Source organism: Nannospalax galili, unplaced genomic scaffold (assembly GCF_000622305.1).
Source record: "Nannospalax galili isolate Female #2095 unplaced genomic scaffold, S.galili_v1.0 scaffold645, whole genome shotgun sequence".
Classification (NCBI taxonomy): domain Eukaryota; kingdom Metazoa; phylum Chordata; class Mammalia; order Rodentia; family Spalacidae; genus Nannospalax; species Nannospalax galili.
The window spans coordinates 104700-119745 of record NW_008353556.1 but is presented as its reverse complement, the minus strand read 5'-3'; the positions used below and the strand labels follow the sequence as shown (position 1 = coordinate 119745).

The 15046-nt window shown below is 45.4% G+C and overlaps 1 pseudogene; it reads left to right on the top strand.

Moving 5' to 3' along the window:
- Nucleotides 1-13848: 13848 nt before the first annotated feature.
- On the top strand, nt 13849-14728 carry LOC103748157 (annotated as a pseudogene).
- Nucleotides 14729-15046: the final 318 nt, after the last annotated feature.

Below are 15046 nucleotides of genomic sequence, written 5' to 3'. Positions count from 1 at the left end.
GGGGAGAGGGGAGCCCAGTGGTGGAGGGAAGGTGTGCTCCAGCTACCTGAAGGGGGTAGGGGCAGGTGCCAGTACAGCGCCGGGGGCAAGTGTAGGAACAGAGGCTGTGCAGCAGGGGTCAAGCAACACACACATTTTAAAAAGAAGAAAGCCTGTAGGGATTAACCCACCCAATTTCAGAGCTTACAATGAAACTATAATAATTAAGACAGTGTGGCATCGACCTAAAGACAGACATATAGGTCAATGAAGCAAAATTTAGAGTGGAAAAAAAAAACCACACTTTATATTTACAACCATTCATTGAACACTTTTTTGAGGTTCAATAAAAGTACCAAGGCATTTTGGTGAGTAAATCCTACTGAAACAATTTGGATATTGTAGAAAGTAGGACTATTTTAGACCTTTAACTAACAGTTCACACAGAACTTAAATGAGATTGAGGCTATGGGTCCACAGGACGTTCCACAGTAATGTTGAGACAGGAACGAGCAGGACCCAGTCTCTGTCCTTGCTTCCCAGGCATCATGCTACATGCTTTCCTTTTCTCTCACACTCTCCTCCTGCAAACAACGCAGGCTCTTTGTTCTCTGGTCTTCTTTCACTTAGAATGTTTCCAGCACCTGTCGAAATCCTAGCACAGTAAGCTGTCCCCGGAGCCCCAAGTCTTCCCAGTCCCTCAGACCTGGCCCCACGTCCTGATCTGAAAGTCATTTCCATTTCTATTCTGGGTATTCATCATTCTTCAGTATTTGTATTAAGCCACAGAAAATGTCATGCAGTTGGGATGCCCTCTTGTACCTAGAGGCTGTCCACAGCTCAGGACAAAGGCAGAACTGAATTAGCTCAGCACAAACCCACCATCCATGCCTGCATTAAGACAGCCCCAGAACTTTAGTTTCTATAATCAAAGTAAGGGGAGTCGTGGAACGCCTTCCTGTGTCAGCTAATGAGGTGTTATTTTCTAAAGTCCAAATGTTCCAGCAGATTGGCATTTTTAATAATTTGTATTCAAGGTTTCAAAGTTCAAATTATAATTGCTGCAGGACACATGGAAGAGCTCTTCTGATTTCATAATTTTTGTGAATTTCAAGTAAAAATATTAGATTCCAAATAAGAGATCTAACCAAACCAGAACAAACTTGGATGCACATTAATCTGGATTTGGTTTCACTGTGGTTTTCTGTTTACCATGTGAGCTTGGGTAAATTCTCTCAAATCTCTGTCATTAGTAGAAGGTAGAAAAACACCCACTTCTCAGGGTTGTGGAAAGCAATGAGAGAGGTGTCACTGTGAGTGTCCTTTCTTTTTTAAAAATATTTTATTTTATTATTTTTAAAACTTATTTTATGTGTATGTGTGTCTTGTCTGCATGTATATAAGTGCACCTGTGTTGTGCAATGTCTGTGGAAGACAGAAGAGCCTGTCACTGGATCCCCTGGAACTGGAGTTAGGAACAGTTACTAGCTGCCATGCGGGTGCTGGGATTTTGTTGGCTGCCATGTGGGTACTGAGATTCGAACCCGGGTCTTCTGCAAGAACAGCCAGTGTTCTAAACCGCTGAGCCATCACTCCAGGCCCAATGTGCCCTTTCTTAAGGGAAGGCATCTGAGTTGTGTTCAGGGTGATTGTTCAGCTCCTGAAGCTACAAGAGGAATTTCTGATGTAGGCTGTGTGTCACTCCCAGGCTTTCATGTATCCCTAGGGAATTTGTGTGCTAAGAACCACCACCAGGTCCACAGGCATTTACCAAATGCTAGCTTGCACAGCTGTGACGTTAATAGTCTCCTTTCTAGGACAAATATCACGCCGCACACAGAGCAGGCCTGCAGACTGAGCTCTCATTCCTACCACGTGTGTTCACTGTGAGGGTGGCGGAGGGCACTCAAGGATGTGGTCTTTCAATTCAAGCCTGGCTCTCCAGCTTCTGAATTTGGTCTTAAACAAGTTGCTTAAGCCATGTTAACTCTAGTTTCTCCATGTTTAAATGGAGTAACAGCAGTGCCGTCCCCTGGGACATCTTGCAGTTCTTCAAGATGAATATTGTTAGGAAGAAGAAGGCAGGCTGCTCTCACATACTGTAACTCCTGATAGTCATACTTATTCACTGGGATGAGAGTTCAAATTCATATTGACCTCTTAACTATCCAAAGTGGTATTTTAATTTGACTTCTAAAATTTAAGGGGTACCCTAAAGATTGTTTCCATAAAATATTTATTCTGGAAATTGTGGTAATGTTTTTAACACTTTAAGAAATTTATTATTTTTATTTTATGTGTGTTATGTCTCCATGTAAGTGTACCACATGTGCAGTGTCCCTGGAGGTCAGAAGAGGGTGTTGGATCCCCTGAAACTGTAGTTACAAACAGTTGTTAGCTGCCATGTAGGCGCTGCGAACTGAACCTGGGTCCTCTGCAAGAGCAGCCAGTGCTCTTAACTGCTCCCAGCAGTTAAGCTTCTCCAGCTCCCATTTATTTTTAAAATGTTACTATTTCTGAAAAAAGCAATACAACAAGCTATTAAGAAGATGTCAGGGTTATCCACAGAACATACATACAAATGAGACAAGAAGAATACATATGTGTATTATGTGTCTACATATGTACATATGTGTTTATTGGGAGCCATTGGCCATGAGCGCTCATAGCTCCTTTCCAGTCTGAGGCTGGTGGCTGACATTCCCACCTGAGGTGACAAGAACACCAATGCCCCAACTTGAGAACAGTGAGGCAGGAAAGGGTTTTTTCCAGGGTCTCCCTTTCAGTTCTGGACTCCTCTCAGCGTCTTTTCATCCTGCTGCGACAAACATCTTGACACAGGAAAGCTGGAGGAGAAAGTGTTCGCTTTGGCTCACAGTTCCAGGATGCAGTCCATCATGGTGGGAAGTCAGGGGCAGGAGCTGGAGGCAGCTGGTCACAGTGTGCACAGTCAGCATGAAGAGGAGCTGAATCCCAGTGCTCAGTTCTTTCCTCTCTTGAGTCCGTCGAGTACCTAAGGCCCATGAGTGCTTGGGATGGGTCTTTCCACACGAATTAATCCAATCCAGGTAATCCCACATAGGCTGTCTCCTGGTGATTCTAGATGCTGTCCAGTCGAGGGTCACTATGACTAAAGGAAGCGGACACACACCAGGGACAGCAATCTTCTTGGTCTCTTGACTGAAATGTTCATCTCTTGTAGACATGCCTTCTGGGAAACAGGCACAATATTTAACCAAATATCCAGCCAAACTGATACATGAAATAAACCAACTCCCAAGATTTGAGGAAAGTTTCTCCAGAGATAAAATGTGTATTCTTAGCGTAACTTAGCAGATGTTAATGAAATAGTTTGCCTTTTCCCAATATTTAGTCTTATAGAACTCAGTTGAAACAGCTTTTCTAATGTAATTATAGAGTTTCATTTTAGTTGAGTATAATATTTGATGTTCCATTTAAAACTGCACTAGTATTTTTCCTATAGTTCCCCGGAATCCTAGCAAATCATACAGCAAATTTCTTAGAACTTTTAAACTTTTGATTAACAAACTTTTTTAAAGTGCATATGACTTTAGGGCTGGAGAGATGGCTCAGCAGTTCATAGCACTGGCTGTTCTTGCAGAGGACCCAGGTTTGATTCCCAGTACCCACATGGCAGCTAACAAAGGTCCATAACTACAGTTCCAGGGGATCAGGTGCCCTCTTCTGATCTCCATGGGAAATGCATGCATGGGGATTCTTACATAGGTGCAGACAAAATACCCATACATGTAAAATAAAAATAAACAAAATATATTTACAAAGTACAGATGACTTGGATTTTCACTCATAAAATGCAGTTAGTGACACACAGAATTTAAAACCTTTCAATCAAGTTGGATACCCAGAAGCACACTGCTCTTACTCTGTGCCCGTGTGTCCATCAGTCTCAAACTTGGACCTTCCTAAGGTTCGAAGACTTGGCTGCTCTCATGTGTAGCTAGGGGACTTGTTTCCCAGCATCATTTCTTTCTTTCGTATGAAAATCTTTCTCAGTCCCTTTTGTGATCAACACATTTTAACCTTAAGTTCTGTCCTAAAATTTCACTTCTTGCAAAAGGCCCGCTCTTTGACTATACATTGTAAAAGTGCAAGCTCTCACCTCAAGTCAAAACCTAATACTCTTTTTCCTGTGTTAGGATATAGCCACATAGCTCAGGTTGGCCTTGGACTTGCCATCTTCCTGCCTCTGTCTCTTAAGAGCAGGAATTGCAGGCATGTACCACCACATATACAACAGGGATTCATAGAGCAGGAATTGCAGGCATGTACCACCACATATACAACAGGGATTCATAGAGCAGGAATTGCAGGCATGTACCACCACATATACAACAGGGATTCATGGTTTTAGCTCTTCTTTGCATTTACCAGTATTTGTGCCTATGTTGTTTATTATCGAAATTTGCCCTCTGTGATATGAAGGACCTCTGCACCTACTGTACGACAGTTACACAGGGACACTAAGAATGAACAAATGAGCCAATACTACATTCTTTTTGCCTGGAAAGATCCCAAGAAGGCCTCGGGGACTTTCCAAATGCTGTATTGCTTAAAATGAGTCTTCAAAATTTTTCTTTGGAGGAAGTAAAGTGGGAAATTTGCAGGCCCCTGTGGATGAAGGGGGATTTAAGTGGCACTGTGATCAGGGATGTCAAAAAGATGGAGAGTGGGAGATGGACCACAAAGGCAGATGGTCGAGAGAAGCTCCCTCTCAGTCTGTCACAGCTGTGTGCTCTTTACAACAAAGACATTGGCTGTTTTCCCCCATTGTGTTCTGGAGGCTGTGTGCACAGCAGGAGGCCTTGGAGAGGAGAAGCTGCTCCAACCACTGTTGCTACAGAGAAGGTACCCTTTGGGCAAAGGACCCAGAACACCCAGATGATTAAGTTCTGGAAAACCTGTGTGACACCTCCTCCTCCTTAGTATGGCAGTTTCTCCTTTTCAGGTTCAGATTTCTGATTTTATAAAATAGTTTTATTAAAATGTGGCCTAAGAACTGCTTAGAGGAATCAGGGAGTTGATAGAGTGACTTCTGCCATGAGTTTAGTTCAGGTGACAATACTGTAACAGAATATCACAGACCATGCCGTTGACAATGAGCAGAAAAGTTTCAGTTCACAGTTCTGCAGGATGGGGATCTAATACCCAGGGTCCCACTGCAGAACGCTGGAAGGGTAAGAGAGAGGGAGCGAGTCCACAATTGGAAGCAGTTGCATTAAGTGATTAAATCCATGCATGAGGACGAAGACCACATGGCCTAATTTTCTCCTAATGCCCTTAGACTGTCACATGAATTCCCAGGTGGGGTTTGGAGGCGGCTCACAGTCAGGTAACCAACCCCACGGCACTGAGAAGGCACAGTGTGCACTCAAGAACCACCTTTTCTTTGCCTCACAGCGCTCTGGCTGTGGCACTGCAGGAAATGAGGACATTAGCGTGTCCTTAAACGACCCCCCTCCACCTCGGGAGTACATGGGGTTCATCCAAACACCATTCCAATCACAGCTTCGCTCTGTCAAACGAGTTAGCTCCATATGACAGAATACCAGCAAACCGGCATAGGCTAGAGCTTACCTGCCCAATCAACACGGAGCTCAGAACTGGATGGTTCCAGCACCGCGAGGACATCAGAGCCCCTTCTCATGCGCAGTGCTTATGTTCAGGCCTTCTGGTCCGCGCCTGGCTGACCTGCTTAATGCTGTGGTTCCCTGTAAACTCCATCTCAAAGCTCTTCTGCGTTTCTCTTGCTGGCCAGACACCTCACATCCTGCTGGTGTTTAAGCTCAGAGGAATTTGGTGCAGGGCATTCTCTTCCCTGAGTACCGACGGACGCAGAAGGGGAACTTTCTTCCTGCCCTTTGAGGCAGGGTCAGGGACCACACTGGTCTGTTCCCTTTGGAGTCAGTTCCTCCACTGGCTGCTCTGTTATGCTGAGGTTCAACACAGCTCTTCCATTTCTCTCCTCTTGGGACACAGCCCTTTCCCACTCAGAGGAGATCAAGGACAGCTCGTCTAGATTAAGAACACTGGTCCCAGTGCAGGTGTGGCACACACTCCCCGCCGGGGCCTCAGCACTAGCACAACTGCCCCGCCCGGATCCAAGGACATCGGAAAGAGGCAGATAAAAAGTAAAAACCTTAACATATATGACAGAATGCATGAAGTCTGCGTGCAGGCTATGGGAGGTGGTGTAGATAGGGGAGGGGGGTCTAAATATGATTAGATGTACTGTATGAAATGCACAAAAATTCAATAAAACATACATTGAAAAAAACAGTGATGGTGTTTCTCAGACTTGGCCAACTGCTTACACATGCAAACAGTGATTTTTTTTTTTTTTTAGAAATCAAGAATTCTGTGCCTAAGCTGTCAAAGGTAACTACAGTAACTGTCCCGCCCTCCCAAAGAATCTAGTCTAGGTGTCACTATATACAGATCATGTCTCTTGCCTCATGGTTGCGGGATAGTTGTGGCCGCCAGGAGTACTCGGAAGGGGCTGGCGTCCTGGAAACCCGCCATCACTCCCACCCCTTATGGCACATTTTCAATCACAGTATTTTCTGTTAAATCTGATGAAAGGAATTTAAGTCTCATTCAAGTCTAAGTTTTTAGATAAAAGCCGGGCAGGCAATAGCCTTGGGAAACACAGGAGGACTCCAGCAAAGCAAAGTTTATTTCTTAGGATCGCTGGTGGCTGGCAGCTCAGCTGGGGAGAGAAAAGCAACCGCAGCCTGCTGACAGCTGAGGAAGTTCTTATGGGGGGTTGGGGAATGTGGAAGGGCAAAGATAATCTTCAGTGTCAAGGGAAGTAGCTTGCACTGAGACAGTTATTACATCAGTAGATCTGGGTGCAGGGGCCTGTTCATCTTCCAAAATTATCTGGGGGACAGCTTTGTGCTGAGACAGCACTAAATGGAGCTGTCTGGCCAGTTCCTGTTTTGCAAGGGGCCCTCATGGCCTGTTTTGTGAGGCTTTTTACTCTGGGAGAGGGTCATCTGCAGACCTGGACTCTAACATAAGTCTCATGTTTTCCACTGTAACTCTTATTATTTTCTCCAAACCTGAATTCCTCCACCCTCAATCCTAACTCTAACACTATCATATCTGAAACCTTTGTACCCAGCCCGCTGAACTCCACAGCAGTTAAATTGTTAAACCCAGAGTGCCTAGAACATTCACCTGCAGGCGATTCACTGGCATTCACTAGCACAATCTGAAGAAGTCAGGTATTTCACCGCCTGATCACAATGCCTTTTGCTCTAGTTCCAGCCCTGTAAAAATAAGATATCTTTAGTGGAAGCCAACTCATTACCCCATAAAATTACTAGAACACATGTGCCTGAAAATGTAAGATGGATATTCTTAACTTGGCACACCACAATGAACCACAAAAATGTTTTCCAAGAAATGACTTCACTGTGTTGGTTTTATATTTATAGGCACATTTTTGGCAGGCAATCCTAAAATCATATTGTGAGATTAATCTACTCTATGAGACAGAACTCAACTTTCAGTGGCTGGCTCACACTTCTGTGGAGAGCCCACCCGCCTGTGTCCCTGACAGGATGCTGTGTGAGCCGGGCTCTGGGGTTTTACTGTACACCTGTCTGTCATCATCTCTGCCCACCACTGGCTTCAGTACACTAATGTTGGGTTCTAACAGTTGGGATTTAAATGGCTACCCTACATTTGACAGCAGGGTGGCTTTGGTCCTATTTCAGAGCCTCCCTTTGCCCTGGTGGCTCTGTACATAAACATCACTGTCATGACTAACTCATAAAGCTGCAAAGAGAATTGAATGAGTTAATATTTTAAAGTCCTTAGTGTGCACTGTATGTAGTGCTGGTCATTATTACTATTATCACCTAGATGGATGATAATAACATATTGTGACCTAAGTTAGCTAGCAAAACAACCCCACAAAGATAGCTTGCAAGAACAGCACAAAAATATTCTGTAGAAATATGTATGAAAATAGACAGATGTTTCCCAATATTCTCCCATTTTAAGGGGCTCAGGAAACAGAGATTATGAAAGTCAGTTGGGATGCGAGTCTGCTGTTTCCTCTGCTTCAGGAGAATATTCTAGAGATCATGAGAAGCTTGGGGTTATCCCACATGTTTCCTTCATTTTAGAAAGGAAAACCAATTCATAAACTGACACAAAGCTTGCGTAGGTCCAGTGGAGAACTGGGAGGAACTCTCTGCTACCTGAGCCCCAGTAGGAGATCGATTTTTTTTTTTTTTTTACATCAAGGCAAGGTGATTCTCTCACTCCCTTCAAGGTAAGGAAGAGAAGAAATCATTGATCCTGGGGCATCTCTTAAAAGAGATGATTCCAACCTCGGAGCAATGTTATGCTGTATTAGTTCCAGGGATTCTGGGCTTTCCTGACTTAGAACAAAGCCACCCAAGCCTCACTTTCATGAAATTTCACATACACCCAGGTCAGTCAAATCTCATTAAAACTCGTGGTAAAAACTATTCACCACTATCAGTGAGTTCACACACTCTACAAAGCTACACTACACTAAGGGTCAAGCACAAAAACAGTGTTTAAAACAAAACAAGGGACCAGAGTGTGGAGGTCAATGAAGTGGCAGATGAGGAGAAAACTGAGGCAGAGGACCAGAAGGGACTTCCACACTTCCTGCCTCAGGCACGCCCTGTCCCAGTCTCTCCCACCAGCCCCAGCCCCCAGCAACCCCAGACCCCTGTACTGCACCACTCCAGGCTCGACGACTAATCATGGTTGTCGATTTGACACACCTGGGAAGAGAGACCCTCACCTGAAGAATTTCTTCCATCAGATGGGCCTGTGGCCATGTTTGGGGGGGCGTATTTTCTTAATTGCTGATTGATGTAGGAGGGCCCAGCCCAGTGGGCAGTACCATCCCTGGGCAGGTGGCTTGGGCTGTGTAAGGAAGGGAGCTGAATGTGAGCCTGGAGGCCTGTGAGCAGCACTCCTCTGGGGTTTCTGCCTCTTTCCCTGCTCTGGCATCCCTCAGTGATGGACTGTGACCTGCAAGTTTAAATGGCCCTTTCCTCTACAAGGTGTTTTTGGTCATGGTGTTTATCACAGCAACAGAAACCTAACCAGGGTAATTTCATCACTTCCTCATTCTGGTTCGGTTCTCTGACATCTTCCCCGTTATTTATTTATTTTAAAAAATTGATTTACTTATTATTTAACCCTTCAAATCCTAAAGGCTGAGGGAAAGGCTCAGCTCAACATGATCCCTCCTGTTATTCTGAATTAACCCTGTGCACTTCAGCAGTGCTGGCGCCCAGCATTGTCACATGACCCATTGCCAGTTGAAGAAACGTAAAATACACATTATCTGCAAGTGTTTCAAATACGTCTTCATTTTAAAAGAAAGGACGTAAGGCCTTAACAGTTTCCCAGCACCATCAAGGAGCCTGGTCCACAGATATCTCCCCTGAGACCCTTTGAAAGCAGAAGGGAGTCAGCCGCATGGGGAAGACATTGCCTTGGAAAACAGTGTAGAAAGGAGAGACCCTACTAAGGTACTAAGTCAACCACCTCAGACTCATCCCAGGTCAGGTTTTCCTGCTGTGAGATCTCAGAAGCTTCCTATGGGGGAAGGAAATCTGAGCACAGTGCCTCTCACCTGTCCCTGAAAGGACACAGGCGTCAGGTCTCTCTGAAGTGGGCTGTGGACTGGACCCCAAAAGGTGAGAATCAGCTGGGCAAAGAGCTGGGAATGTGTTGAGGGTCAGGGTGATGCTACCTGGGACAGGGGGCGGGGAGGGAAGCAGAACCAGCGTGAGGGCAGAAGACGGGCGCGGAGGAGAAGGACACAGGGGAGAAGGACATGGAGGACAAGGACACGGGGGACAAGGACACGGGGGACAAGGACACGGGGGAGAAGAAGGACACGGAGGACAAGGACATGGAGGACAAGGACACGGGGGACAAGGACACGGGGGACAAGGACACGGGGGACCAGGACACGGAGGACAAGGACACGGAGGACAAGGACACGGGGGACAAGGACACGGGGGACAAGGACACGGAGGACAAGGACACGGAGGACAAGGACACGGGGGACAAGGACACGGGGGACCAGGACACGGAGGACAAGGACATAGACAGAGCGGGGGTCCACGGAATTTGCACACAGTGGCAGTTCCCTTTCTTCGGAGACTCAGCACCCAGGCGATGTCGTGACACTCGCTCACTCTGAAGCTGAGCTTTTCATGGATGTCAATGTTCTCCGGCGGCTCAGGTTTTCCAGAGCTGAGACCGGGATCTCAAACTTGAACATCCAAGACTTCAGGGAAAAAACTGAGGAACAAATATTACTCTTCTTGGGTGATAGACAAGGATGTGGTCAGGGAGTTTTGATTTGGATGAACTGACTCAGAGACTGATGGGAAAAGTGTATGTCAAGGTCCACGTTTCTGAGATTGCAAATAATTCTACTTTAAGGTAATTTTTGAAAGTATCCAGAACTAAGTGAAGCAGAAGAGAGGTGTGACTCCGTCAGAGTTGCTTTACTGTGGCGTCCAAGTCCTCAATATAAAACCACCCTCCCCCACTTAGGCACAAATGAATCAGTTATACTTTATATCACCAACCTAGCACTACCTGTGCCTATTATTTTACATTTAGCATTTTATTCAAATATGTCTTACTGGTATAGTATACGTTTTTGGAGGAGAGATAATTTTGAAAACTGGCGTGTGCCCCCTCATCTCTAATCTCTGTCAGTGTAATAGTAACTCTCATTTTTGATAGGCTAATGAATGCTCAGTTGTCATGTATACCAGCAGACGGTGATGCTGTGGTTTCTGTTTTTAAATGATGGTATTGTACCAACTGCACAGCAGGTAGGTCTTTCCGACAGTTCATGAGGAATTTTATATGAGGAGTCTCCTGGTTTGACTAATTACGGTTTGTTACATACGTCAAAAATGTCACCGCCATGTTTCTGAAACCAGTAAGTCCTTGGTTTGTTTCAGAGGAACAGATGCAGTGATCTGCATTAAAATTCACCCCCCTTCCACAATATTCTTGAAATATCAGCTTGCTGCAAGAATCCGTTCCTGGTACCTGAAATTTGGTATCAATGTCCTTTCTAAGCATTCTCAGAGCAAGCCGATCTGGAAGGAAGACCCTAGAAGATTCAGTCTGCAAGGTTGAGTCTTACTACAGTAGATTTGGGACACGTTTGGTTGCTGAATTAGGAAAAAATTATTGCTGACATCCAATTCCCTTCCCACCCCAAGCTCTTACCGGGAGTGAGTCAGGAAAGTAATGTCTTCCACATGCCTTTAATGCCGTGGTGTGTGTGTACGGATGCTATGGGCGTTACAGAGTGGGATGCAGTGTGCCAAAGGTGTGCACAGCCGGTAATCCACTCCACTCTTGAGATTTCTCCTCAGAAATCCAGTTGTCCCCGTCCATGTTTTTGATTTTCATTCAAGCCAGACACAATGCATATTTAAACTCAAAATGAGAACTCTGAACTCCAGGAACAGACTGTATCTGACGTTCTCAGTCACCAAATCTAAGGAGCCCACAGTAGTGGAGGGGTTGTTGTCTCCTGGAGACCCTTCAGCCTCCTAGCATGGGGCCCACCAACTCACTGTGTGCAAAGGTTAATTGAGGTGAGAGGGGAGGAAGAGCCTTTAAAACTTTCACCATCAGGGTTTTGAATACAGAAAATCTCCAAAAAAGTAAAAACTTTGATTTTTCAGATTCTTTTTTAAGATCTACCGAGATTTTCCTGGGAAAAAACATGGCTTTAGTCAGGCTAAGGATTTTAGCTCAGTGGTAGAGTACCTGCTCCCCATGCCCAAAGGCAGGAGCTGAACCCCAGTATCTACAAAATGTTACAGTAGGGGCTGGTGAGATGGCTCAGTGGTTAAGAGCTCTGGCTGCCGAGGACCCAGATTGGGTTCCCAGAACACCTTGGTGGCTAACAAGCATCTGTAACTCCAGTTACAGGGAATCTGACACTTTCTTCAGGCCACTGCAGGCTTTGCACACATGTACTGCAGTTACATGCAGGCAGAACACTCATACATGAAAAATAAAACCAGATTAAAAAATGTAAAAAGTTAAAAGCTTTGGTTAAATCTCCTATTCAGGTTCTTTTTAGGTTTTTCCCTAATGGTTTTATTCTCTTCTATTTTAGAGTTGAAAGTGGACTACAGTGTCCTGTTTATCCTGTTATCTGCAGCACGCTGTAACATGCAAATTGCTTGTCTTCAAGATTTTTAGAGAATTGTATTTATTACCCTGTGTGTGCATGCAGACACTGACTGTGTGTGGAGGTCAGGGGACAACTTTAAGGGAGTCAGCTGTGTCCTTCGCTGTGGGTTCAGGGGCTTGACATCAGGTTGTCAATCTTGTACAGCAAGTGCATTTACCCTCTGAACTGTTCGTGAGCTGATGAGCCCTGTGAAGCTGATGACCTCACATCACGAGTTCTGAGGCTTTCCGGCTATCACCAAGAGCGAGCATGACACTGACTTGGTGTCTAGAAGGATGTGGGTGTGTCTGTCATTATCCACCAGTGAGCAGCTTCCTCTCCTCTCAATTCCAAACTGGATTGAAATGAAAGACTCTGGATTTGCTTCCAAATGTTTCTACTTCTGGGGGGGAATAATAAATTATTAAGGTCTCAGTTGGTCCCACAGTGGAAAATTTCAAACTGAATTTCCTTTTAAGTACTGCCTTACACTCACAAGTTCAATATACAATTAACAGCACTTTGAAGATGCAGGTTTAGATTTATGTCATTACCGGGATATTCAACATTTAATCAGGCAGAAAAATAAAAAGCATTAGATATGTTCAAGCCAATGGGCACCCCAGGCTGCTGCCTTTTTCCTAATTCACCAGGAGTCCCACCCAAAGGAGTGGCTGCCCCTCAGGCATCTGCACTCCCAGGTCAACCAGCAGAGAGCCCTGGGTTCTAGCAAACAACTGGTGGGTGAGGTGGCATCTGATCAGTCTCTGGATGCTCAAAGCTTACCTAGCAAGTCTTTGAAAATTATTTGTGATTTTTCTTTTAAAATTTTTATTGAACTTTTGTGTATTTCATACAGAACATCTTAATCATCTTTATACCTCCTTCACCATTGGCCCCCCCATAGCCCACCCCCCCACTGGAGTTCATATATTCTGTCATTTGTGTTAAGGCCTATCAAATCAGGTTAGTGTCCCCAGATGTCCCTCAGTGCAAGTCTATCCACTGGTGTTTAGTCAGCCTATATAGAGTCCCTCCCTTCAAGAAGATCAACTCTTCCTCACCCAACAGTAATCAGCTACAATAATTCCTCAGCTAAGATTGGGGCCTGCTTCCCATTTCCAGTTCTGTGCTGGGGCTTTGTCTGAGTTTGCATAGGTCTTGTATTTATGATTTTTTAAAATACGTCTTATTTTTATTTTAAACTATGTGTATATTAGGGGAAGGAACGTTGTGCACATGGGCACAGTGCTTTCAGAGACCAGAAGAGGGCATCGGATCCCTGGAACTGGAGGTACAGGTGGTTGTGAGCCACCCAGTGGAGGTGCTGGGAACAGAACTGGGGTCTTTGCTAGAGAACAGCAAATGTTTTGAAGTGCTGAACCGGCTCTTTAGCCTTTTGTGATCTTAAAGTTGAAATGCTGTTTGTTTTCGTCTCTTTGTTTGGAAGATGGCATTGGCTTCCTGAGACCCGCTTAAATCTAGGTTGAGATCTGTCACTGGGAAACGGAGGGCACAGGACGGGCTCTCTCTGCACAGCCAGTGGACATCGGAGTGCTTGCTCAAGCCTTCATTAAACAGCATTATTTGTTATTGCTGTTGGAGTCATGGCGCACAAACTACATTCTGCTTCGTTCAAAAAGCATTTCAGTTCTACAGGATGGACAGTCGTAAATTATGAAAATGCCCAGCCAGGGTCCGGGGACGCCTTGGCCGGGATGGTCCTTCCATCCGCACATGTCTGCCGCATCGATGCTGCCCGAGCCCTGGGCGCTCCGGCAGCTGCTGCAGCCCCGGCTGTGCCTCGGCCCTTGGCGCTGCTGTGCCTGTGTGCTGGCCGGTCTGGGCTCCTGCGGCCCTGGCGCCGTGCGAGTGCGCTGCACGCGGAAGGAGACAAAGCTTTTGTTGAATTTCTGACTGATGAAATTAAGGAAGAAAAGACAATCCAGAAGCATAACCCCCTTCCCAGGATGTCTGGAGACTGGGAGCTGGAAGTGAACGGGACAGAAGCTCAGTTAGTGCAGAAAGCTGCTGGTGAAAAGATTGCTGTCACTTTTAACATGAACAACAGCATCCTGCCAACGTTTGGTGGTGAGGAGGAGCCCTCAAAGGACAGAAGGTTGAGGAACAGGAGCCGGAACTGACATCAAGTCCCAATTTCGTGGTTGAAGTTACAGAGTGATGGCAAGAAGGCCCTGGTCCTGGACTGTCAGTATCCAGAGGGCGAGACTGGACAAGAGGCCGAGAGTGACATTTTCTCTACCAAGGAACTTAGCCTTGGGGCCACTGGAGACGATGGAAGGATACAAAGTACTCAGTACAGAGTCGGTGGACTGGGCCCTGTATGACCACCGAATGGGTTTCCTTGCTGATGGAGGGACAGACAACGCTTTCACAGATGAGTTGGCGGAGCTCAGTACTGCCCTGGAGCACCAAGAATATATTGCTTTTCTTGAAGACCTCAAAAGTTTTGTCAAGAGCCAGTAGAACTGTGAGAGACACTGAAGGCCTTAATTTTAAGGGTGAGCTTTGGCCAGTGAACAAGAGCTACCCTGACATATCAGACAAGTGTTATAAGGTGGCTGTCATCCTAATATCATGGGGGAAAAGCAAGTTTAAATTATTGCTGTTATGTTCCTGTTTATCATTCATTTGGTTCTTTTACTGTACAAATTATTATTTGTATAGATTTTTGTATAACATAATTATGGACAATAAAATTGGTTATCTCCTCCCTTCAAAGAAAAAAGAAAATACCCAGCCAGGTCTAAACAATGATGGGATCAAGAACTTGACTTCTGCCGG